The sequence below is a fragment of the Microtus ochrogaster genome, linkage group LG9, assembly GCF_000317375.1.
Source record: "Microtus ochrogaster isolate Prairie Vole_2 linkage group LG9, MicOch1.0, whole genome shotgun sequence".
In the NCBI taxonomy this organism is placed as follows: Eukaryota; Metazoa; Chordata; class Mammalia; order Rodentia; family Cricetidae; genus Microtus; species Microtus ochrogaster.
Window position 1 is genome coordinate 21,323,703 of NC_022034.1, and position 11,221 is coordinate 21,334,923.

Here is an 11,221-nt window from a genome sequence, read left to right on the forward strand (position 1 = left end):
CTGAGAATGCTTAGTAGGCCAGTGGACTCATCTGAGAATGCTTAGTAGGCCAGTGGACTCATCTGAGAATGCTTAGTAGGCCAGTGGACTCATGTGGAATTGGTTGGTTCTTCATTTGCTTTTCTATTTCCTGACACCACTGGAAACTTGGGCTGTATTATAGAGAAACAAAGCCAGAAACTTTGGTGGAGAATTCCTATAAATATTTTAAACCCTTGACCCTAGTAATGCTTTGATGTCTGTAGCACTATCCTTCAGCACCTAGGTTGACCACTAAACTCTTTCTGAATTTTATATTGCATTTTATTTATCCTTCCATGTATGTGTGTATGTATGTATGTATGTATGTATGTATGTATGTATGTATGTATGTATGTATCTATCTATCTATCTATCTATCATGTATGTATGTATCTATCTATCATGTATGTATGTATGTATGTATCTATCTATCTATCTATCTATCTATCTATCTATCTATCTATCTATCTATCTATCTTTCTATTGTGATAGGGTTTCTCACATAGTTTTTGCTGTAGTTTAGGCTTAGAATCATCCTGCCTCCGCCTCCAGAGTACTGTAATTATATACATACATCACCAAACCCATACTCTCTTTTTTTCTCTTTGAAGAGTGCTGCTTGATATCTCAAATTACTCATCTAGAAATAGAGAGTGAAAATAGGATATGTCATTTAGCCATAAATAAGAGTGAAATTGCGTCATTTACAGGAAACTGGATGGAGTTGGATGACACCGTGTTAAGATAACACATGCCAGGCACAGAAAGACAATAATAGCTTGTCCTCTTTCATATATAGAGGCTTAGCAAAATGACCTAATCATAAAAGAGAGACTATTATAAGTAGGAAGCAGGAAGGTAGGCAAATATAGCATTGTGAGTTCAAGGCCAATCCCAGGACAGTCCAGGTTATGATGAAAGCCAAAATAAAACAAAGCAAACAACAATAAAAGACAAAAATAAAGTAGAAAAGAGGCGGAAGAGTCTGAACAAGAAAATATGGAGAGAAAAAGATGAAACAAGGCAGAGAGGAAGGTGGTCATGGTCAAAGTATGATATTTGCTTGTATGGCAATGTCACGTGAGCCGGTTAATTTACTTAATTTGCATTTAAAAGAACAATGCATGTAAGCCCTGAATCTGTGAGCCCTTAACAAATTTACTTACAGTGTTTAGTCAGATGATATTTTCTATGTAGATACAAGAAAAGAAGCACCTAGTTATTTCTAGTTACTTCTTTTACCTGAGTGGTTAATTTATCATTAGTTAGCTAAGGCAGCAAATTTTAATATAAAATCTTTTTTATTCTCATGGAAAATAATCAGCTTTTCCAGAAAAGGAAACCAACTCAGACGTGCCTTTTGTGCTTCATTAAATGTATTACTGTACAGTGACTTCACCTCATATACTCCCAGAACTGCATGTTAGGGAAAAATGACTAAAAGCAGCGCAAATTATTCTGTTTTGAAGAAGCAAAATATTATATTGAAAGAATTCCTCAGATATTAAAATACAGACTTTATATTGCACTGTCTGTTACATTTAAATTTTATAAAGTACAAAATTTATAAAGCATAACATTCAAGAATAAAACCATATTCAAAGTTTTTAATCACCTTGAAAAATACATTCTTATCTATAGATTGGGAAACTGTGAAATAAGCACAGCTGGAGCCTGTCCTGGAACTAGCTCTTCCAAAACTAGCTGGCCTCAAACTCACAGAGCTTCTCCTGCCTCTGCCTCCTGAGTGCTGGAATTAAAGGTATGCACCACCACTGGTTGGCCAGATTAGTAATTTAAAAATAGAAAAGAGAGCTTTTTGTCTTTTAAAACATTCATATTTCTAACAGTGCCTTTTAGTACTTTTAATAAGTAATTATTTATGATTAGTTTTGCATATAATTATATGTGTAATGAAAAGATAAAAGAGACCCCTTTAATTGTACTGTTCTTATAATGTTATTCTTAAATTGATACCAATGCAACCATTTAAAGATAATTTCCAGTTTTGAAATTTTAAGCTATTGTCTTAGAAGCATTTTTTACCCTGCCTGTTCTTTGTTTACACTGGATTTGTTTAATGTGGGAATCATACCACATCGCTAATTCTGAACTCGACCTTTAAACACTGTCTCGAGCGCTTCAGAAATAAGTTAGCTGTGGGTCTATCACACGACCTTACATGTTTGATGGCAAATAAACGAGTTCTCAGTTGACTGCTTTAAAAAGAGTTTATAGTGCGGCAAGAAAGCCCAGTAATCCAGGATATGTGATGCTGTCTTTGCCAAATGCACACTGCAGGGTACAGAGCCTGACTGAAGGGGAAGCCACCACCCCTGTGGCCAGTTGCTCTGGTGATAGGAATGAGGGCTTTGGTGTGCCACACACCAGCAGTAGACCTTGGGGTGAGAAGATAATATACCAATCTCTGCTCAGTTCATTGGTTGTATTCCTCATACAAGAAAAGCTGGCTTTGCAGTTCCACTGTGTGTCCAGAAATGGGCTTCAGCAACACATAGTGAGCAACACAAGAGACTGTCACAATACACAAAAGCATTTAGTAAACTTCAAGTGATGCCAATTGGTGCAATGCCATCCTCATCCATTGCATGTGTGTGTGTGTGTGTGTGTGTGTGTGTATGAGTGCGTGCGCGTGCGTGTGCGTGCACGTGCCTATGTCTGTGTGTGTGCTGTATGTGGGGGATGGGAGAGTTGGCCTATATGTGCACTTGTGGAGGCCAGAAGTAGACCATGATGTCTTCCTCTGTCACTCTCTTATTTTGTGAAACAGGGAATTTGGAGGTTACTCTTTTGGTAAAACTGATTTGCCAGCAAGCCACAGTCTTTGCTTCTCTGTGTCTGGGGTTTCTATTCCTGTTAAGAGTACCCAGGCTTTTACATAGATGCTGGAGATTGAGCATCTCTCTGACCCCTATCATCCATTGCTTTCTCATTAATAATTTTGTCATTCACTCAATAAGTGTTTATTGATTGCCTGTGAATAGCAGACAATTGGCTACAGGTTTAGGTCAAACTTAACAGCAATGACATTGTCCCTGCTTTCTTTCAGTTTGCAATCTGCTATGAAATTAGAATGGGATACGCAATTCTCAGCTCACAAAAACCAATATTCACAACTTGTCTCTGGTTTTCCCTCTGAGAATTAAATTGTGATCTGTAATTGGCAGTGCAGTACCCATTTCCCCACCCACCTCATTTAACCAAATATTAACTGCAGAAACATTGCATTTTTTATGTTAATAATCACTTGATCTGTGTTTTTATTTATTTTTTCATTTTACATACCAACCCCATTTCCCCCTCCCTCACCTTCTCCTGGTCCCCATCCATTGCACCCCTATCTCTTCCTCAGAGGGGGTAAAGCCTCCTTTGGGGGGGTCAACCAAGTCCGGCATACCAAGTTGAGGCAGGGTCAAGCTCCTCCCCACAGCATCAAGGCTGAGCAAGGTGTCCCACCATAAGGAATGGGTTCCAAAAAACCAATTCATGCACTGGGGATAAGTCCTGGTCTTACTCCCAGATTAAAGCTAAATAACTAAATAAAGCTAAATAACAAACAGATTAAGCTAAATAACTGTCACCAATATTCAGAGGACCTGGATTGTCTTTATGCAGTTTCCCCAGCTGTCAGTTCGGAGTCCAGGAGCTCCCACTGGCTCGGAACAGCTGTCTCTGTGGTTTTTCCCCATCATGATTTTGATGTCCCTTGCTTATGTGATCCCTCCTCCCTCTGTTTAACTGAACTCTAGGAGCTCAGCCCAGGACTTGGCTGTGGGTCACTACATCTGCTTCCACCAGTTACTGGATGTAAGTTCTATGATGATAATTAGAGCAGTCACTAATCTGACAGCAGGAGAAGGCCAGTTCAGGTGCCCTGTCCACTACGGCTAAGAGACTTAACTGGGGCAATCCTTGGAGATTCCTGGGAATTTTCCTAGCACCAGGTTTCTCTTTAGCCCCATAATGGCCCCATCTGTCAAGAAATCTCTTTTATTTCTCTCCCTCTCCATCCCTTCCCCAACTCGGCCATCTTGAACCTTCATGTAAATGCAAATCAAAATGAGGCTGAGACACCATTTTACAACTGATAGAATGACTAAGATAAAAACACTGATGACAGCTTATGCTGGAGAGGATGTAGAGTAAGGGGTACACTCCTCCACTGCTGCTGGGAGTGCAAACAGCTACTCTGGAAACCAGTATGGTAGTTTATCAGAAAATTGGTAATCAACCTACTTCAAACCTAGCAATACCACTATTGGTATATATTGGGCATATACCCAAGGGATGCTTAACCATACTACAAGGACATTTGTTCAATTATGTTCAGAGTAGCATTATTTGTAATAGCCAGAACCTAAAAACAACCTAGATGCCCCTCAACTAAAGCATGGATTAAGGAAAATGTGGTACATTTACATAATGGAGCTCTAAAAAACAGTACCATCATGAAATTTGTAGGCAAATGAACAGAATTAGGAAAAAAATCATCCTGAGTAGGGCAACCCAGACCCAGAAAAACAAACATGGTCTGTACTCACTAATCAATGGATCTTAGATGCACAGAAAAGGATAACCAGGCTACAATACACAACTCCAAAGAAGCTACATAAAAAGGAGGACCCTAAGAGAGACATGCATGGAAGACTCCAAGAAGAAACAGCTGAGATCTAGGTAAACTGGGAAGGAGAGTAGAAGAAAAGGATGGAGGATGAGAGCATTGCATCTTAAATATCTTTTATAGATAGATATTGATAAAGAAATACAAGAGAACATTTGGATCTCTTTTTGGAAGACATCCAGAGGGGGCAGAAAGAGCATTGTTCCTACTTTCTGATGTATGTGTTCTTGAAGCATGAAACCAGGTGTCCTTCTTAAACCACAAAGAAAACATGGAGATGGAAATTTCTTATGAGTGCTCGATGAGATGAAGCTGCTCCTGTAGTCCTGGAGCCTGGACTGCACCACAGGAAGGTAGAAATGTACTGCTCCAGCTGATACTTCCAACCTTAGATGTATAGGCTCTGGAGGGCCCATTTCTGCATAACATCCTGTCTGCTTCAAACCTGTGTTCCAGCATCACTTTTAAAGAAATACTCATTGGTTTTGGATTCTACCATAAGCCCTAAGTGTTTGTGGTATCTTAAAGCTGTGGAGGAGCAAGTCCTGTGGCATTGGTGTTTATTCCTCTGACCATTGGCCACCTGCTTAGATATCTACTTCCCACTGGAAGAAATCTTGACTTTGGATCTGCCCCATTTAATGATAGATCTTTCTAAGGATGATGGCATGGAACTGAGCCCTCTCTCTAAATGTTACACAACCCAGAGTGGTTCTCCTCTACAATATTCCTGTTGTGAGGAAGCCTTTTGGAATATTCCTCCTCTGCTGCTTCTTCTCTATGAAAATGGTGCCCCTGTACTGAAATGTTCCCTCAGGAGAGAATAGACCCAAGTTAGGACTGACCAGGCAATCCCTGTCCCAGTCACAAGAGCTTCACCTTTGCCCTTCTTACTTCTCAGAACAGGATCCTGACAACCCCTGAGTCCCTTCAACTCACTTTTTTCTTGTGTCCTTGGAATCTTCAGTCTTTTGTGTTGGGATTGGGTTGAGTGGATTCAAGGAATGAAAGCCATGTTTCAAGAGCCTGTTTTAAAACTCCTAAGACAAGGTTTTTACTTCTGTTTTCCTATTTTTTCAAGTATAATGATCTTTCTTTGGATAATAGTTGCTCATGATTTATTAGTTTGTGTAGGGAGAACTTAAGCATGACACACAATACCTAGAAAATGTGTCAAGTAGTGTCTTAGGGAAATGAAGGATAAGGTATGCAAAATGCAAGTAACTAAGGTTGCTCTGAGTGTGACCAAGAAGTAATGTGGCATGCCGAGGGATTAAATGGCAAGATCATGTAAGTAGACCTGTGGCTTGGGAAGAAATGAAGGAAATGACTCTTCTACAGTTTGAAGGGAGAAAGAAGGTCAATATCTGTCAGGAGGCAGTAGACATGGCAGAGACATACAGGCTCTGTGCAGAAAAAGGATGGTAATGAATGGAAAGATATTTAGTTTATCACAGGAGTGTGGGAGTGGAAGAATGAGCCCGGGTTAGGCATAGGCAGCAGGGGAGGTGGGGATGAGAAGAATGGAAGAGCCTGGTGATGGATAGCACCAGATAAAAAACAAAGGGGGTGGGGGCTTAAGATTAAGTAAAATGGTTACAGGCATGGATTCAAAATTAGAATGCTCTTATTGGAGCCAAGAATTAAAGAGGTGCCTGATTATATTGAAATTAAAAAATGCAGAACATGGAGCATTCCCATTATTCTTTAGTAACCTGTGATCCTGAGGAAGAACAAGCTCATCTGAAAAGAGGGCCGAGACCAAGTGAGAGGGAAGAGGTTTGAGACTCCACACATCACATCGACAGCTTTTCCTGCCGCGTGGGTGTGAAAGCGAGAAAAGACATAGATAGCAACTAGCTGTGACTGCAGAATTCACAGGGATGCACGTGTTTCTAAACATAGGAGATACTAGATTTGTTTGGTAGCTTAAAGCAGGGTTACCAGAGGGTACTCCAGCAGGAACAGTCTAGGCCTCTGATGAATCTGAAAGAATAACCCATTGCTACCTTGGCCATTGAATTTGTGTTGATTCTACAACACGGTTCTTTGTTCTTTTAGGGTGATTTAAACCTGGACTACAGTAAAGACACATACTGTGCTGGTATACGTCTTATTCCAGAATGACCATTTAATGTATTATAATGATCTTGCTTCCATTTTCTTACCGACTTTCCAAAGACTCATTTAGTTTCCTATTGGTCTTTGAATAAGCAGATTGCTTTTCTTTAGAAACAAAAGTTTCACCTAGCTTAGAGAAATAGAAAAAAGAGAAAAACTTAAGTAATTCCAAGTAAAATATCTATTCATTTTTCTTGCCTATGGATGTCAGATATAATTATTCAAAATGAAACAATATGGCTCATTGCAGATGAATTATTAAATCCACTTAAGAGTATGTTAAAATAGTGTCAAGGAGGTGATAGGAGATTTGAGATTTAATGTCTCAGGGGAAGACACTTAAACTACCCTAAAGAATAAAATTTAAAGTAGGGAAAAAAGAGAAAAGGAGACGATACTGAAAACAAAGGAAGGTGACGCTACTTTAAGAAAATGTATCATCAGAATCTTTTGGAAAATCTTTCTTCTTTTATCTGGAGTAGATTGGTTTAAGAATAATACAGAAATGTAATACAGAAATGTTCTTATATGACTATTAATATGCTTAGTTAATGCTTGGAGTTTGAGGACCTGAATCAGACAAAAGAGGTTTTATAATAAAATATTCCTTGGGAATTATCTTTGCCAACTTAATTTTACAGTGTTGCAGAATTTTCAGACTGAGCGGGACTCTTGAGATGAGGCAATAAGCATTCAGGCTATTTTATCTTCTGTTAGAGGGAAACTCCAAGGCAAAAATAATAAAAAGCAAAAGACCTTTAGTCATTTGGGAGAGATTTTCCTTCAAATGAAACTGCTCTGTGGACAGTACCGCCTCGCAGAATTGTATATCTTCACAGAAAGATCAGATGAAAACAATGTGTGGAGTTATCTTTTCCTTGTATTTCAGAGAAACCCACAGTATTCAATGTAGATAATCATAAGCCTCTAATGTGAGATTTTATTTTGTGTTCATGCACTGAAGCCACAGAGCCTGGATGCTGTGCAACATTGTGAAGGCGGTTGCCAGCATCAAGGGACAGAAAACAATCAAAGAAGAGGGGCTAGCTATTTCTAAGTTCTTGAAATGGCCAGCAGATGGGAGCCCAGACTGCCATGGAAGAAAATTAGAGAAGAATCAAACCAATGTACGGTTCTCATATCACATTCAGTTTGTGTCGAAAATTAGTGAACATTCCTCCCATCTTAAGTTCTCAGACCCTCAATGAAGCTTTGTCTGATATGATCTCTCTACTGTTCCACAGTTCAGAGAAATACAAAAATACATATTTCAATTCCTACAGATTCTAGTTATTAAAATAGATTTATATATTCCTCACCAAAACAGACCTTATAGTACGTTGCCTTTATAAATATTTTTATATGTAGTTTATGATGCATCCTGACTGGAGTCCCACTTTATATCTCTAGTTACATCTCATATGAATTGAAATATTCTGAATACCATCACTCATACTCTTATTTACTCATTTAGTCACTAATTATGAGTAGATCTCTGTGAAATTTGTTCTAGAAAAGTACAGACATTGGCAATACTGTTAATACAAAAAGGGAAATATTTTAACACTAATGTAAACCACCAACTCACAATATATATTCTTCATTTAAGTCATAGGTGACTTAAATTATTACTAATGAAAATTATACATTTTTCCCCTTTAGAAGTTTAGCTCAGGAAACAGGGGAAAGTGATATGTTGCTTGTGGTGTTAACTTCACTTAATTTGAAACCTTAGGATAATTATATTTTCTCCCACTAAATAGTTAATGCAGTTTCAGCATAAAATTTAAATATTTATATGTCAAATATTGATTTTGTGCTAATAGGTCAGTGTATCTAAATCACAGTGGTACTTTTTGGAAGCAAAAAAACCAGTTAATCTGTATTTTATTGTCTGTTCAATACTCTGATTGTAGATCAATGTGTTGAGAAAGAAGATTTATATATTTCAGGCCCATTAGATATTCATAAATAGATGTCAAATGATATAAATCCATGCACTTGTCCTGTGTGAATGACAGAACTGTCTTTTCTCTTCCATTTTTGACATTGTTTTGCTACAGTCTCACCAAGAAAGGCAGCATAGAAAGAAGATTTTCCCCAAGGGAAGCTCTACTTGGTTAAATGCTGGGAAGGCCCTTGCAACATCAGCTTTCTGTCTTGTAGGTCTTATTTTGGGAGTAAAGTGGATCAGACTAAGAAAACCTTAGAATTCTAGAATGCTTCTGGCTGAAGGGCTAAGACAAAATTTTGCCTTTGGGTCCATTGAAAGAACACTCCGATTACCTTACAGTGAGCTTCTAACTCTGAGTCACACTGAGTCAGTAGGGAACCAAGCATGTAGCAGAAAGGGAGAGGGAAAGTATTCTCTGAGGAATTCATGGATTTTCCTAGTTTCTGGCTCCCATGGCGCTGTCCCCTTTTTCACTTTCTTCATCCTTCCTGCTTTGCCAAATGGTAGGACTGAGCCCTGAGACTAGGACGAGACGAGGACAAGAAAAGAAACTAGGAACAAGAAAAAAAAATGTAGATGAGCAGGGAGATGAGCAGGACCGTCTTGAAAGAACTAGGCCTTCTCTCTCTTGAGACCTCATAGTTAGATTTATCATATCTATTTCAGTCTTAGGCAGAGATTTACTGGCAGTTCTTTGCCAAATCAGATCACTTAATGTTATAACCATTTTTTCCTGCTCTTAGTAAAATATTATTGTTAGTATTTATGAATTGCAATGAGAGTTTCATGAATATAAAGCCCTGAATATTTCATGAAGGTCTTGAAATATTTGGATCTAAGTACATGTTATTAAATATAGCTAACTGCTAACTCTCAGTACCACTTAGGGTTGCTGTATGGACATCTAATTCTTCATAGATAGTCCCTTGCTGTATAATGTACTCCCACGTTGTCACAAGTTGGTCATATTGTGGTTAAGAAAAGCAATTTAATTTAATCTTAAAATAAACAGCAAATCTCTTTTGAATGTTGAGACACAGAGATGAATGATTTCTCTCGGTGGGGCTGTTTTGGTCTTTTATTCAATCCTTAAGATAATACTCAATGAACATTCACTCTATGCTGTGTCTTGGCCTGTGACTTGGAACAGAGTACAAAGGAAGAAACATAGCATGGTAAAGTAATGGGTTTTGGAGTTGAACTTGGTGGATCTGATGTTTTATTATCATCCACAAGTTATTACCTTTGTATATTAGTTAACCACTTTCAGCCCCTTTTAAATAATCTGACAAATGAGCTTTTATCTAGGTCGAAGACTTGCTTTGGCAATCAAGTGAGAAAAACACATTGAGCTGCACATGGCACAGGACCCCCATGCCCTACATGATATGATGAAGACCCAGTCTTCCCAGGAGTGGCAGTGCTTGCCTTTGATCCTAGAACCCTGGAGGCAGAGGTAGGCTGATCTCTGTGAAGATCAGACAGATTTACATAGCAAGACACCCCAAACCCCAGACAAACAAACAAAAAAACCACCCAGCCCCAGTCTGTGTCCTCCGGGACTACTAGTAATAGGGAATCTGTAGAGTGCGCTGTGTCCTGTTATCCAGATGTGCATTTCAGGGGCTCTGCAGCCACCCTGAAAATCAGAGTGGGGTCTAGCCTGAGCTGGAAGAGGAAGTCAAGGCTAGGTTCTGAATAGAGTTGTATGCTAAGGCAAGAACACTAACTTTAGCCTGAAAAAAACATCTGTGCACACGTGTGAGCTTCTAGTTGAGCTCAAATTCAGGAGACTTTTCTCCAAGGAACTCTAAAGAGAATTTTGAACCTATGAGCCCTCTCCCAGGACATGAAAAAAGGAAGTCTTGTATCTTTAGCTCTTGATGCTCTCAGTTTTCAGGACCTATGTACCTTACCAAAATGCACAAAAATGATTTTAGGTTCGCTGTGTTTTTGCCTACCTTCATTTGCTATACTTGCTAAATTACCATGCTTACTCTTGGCTTTTTTGTTCTGTTTTAAAAACACAGTTTCCCTCCTCACTGAATTTTAGAATTCCTTTGTTCTCATGCAGTTTCTTTGCTTTGTGTCTCAATCATGTGTCATGGGAAGGAACACATTCAGTAACCTGCGCACCCCACCTACCCAGATGTGGAGGTGTGGTAGGGAGAACTCTGTGTCTAGAGGAAGAGGCTTGTTTTCTTTGAACTCAAACTCTATCTCGCTTTAAAAATAACTTCCCAAAATATCAATACAACATAGAATTGTTAATATGGAATTCCGCAGCACACAAAAATCCCAAATGCCTTAAGTTAACCTCAATAATGTTCATAATCTGGTCTCTTATGCAGTTTAGTTTGAAATAATCCCTGATCCAGAAGGATCTTTCTTCATGCATTACATGATCTAGTCTTATCCTAGCACCTGATGTGTGGTGGGCAATCAGTGCCCATTAAATGCATGAATTAAAACAGCAAGAGCAA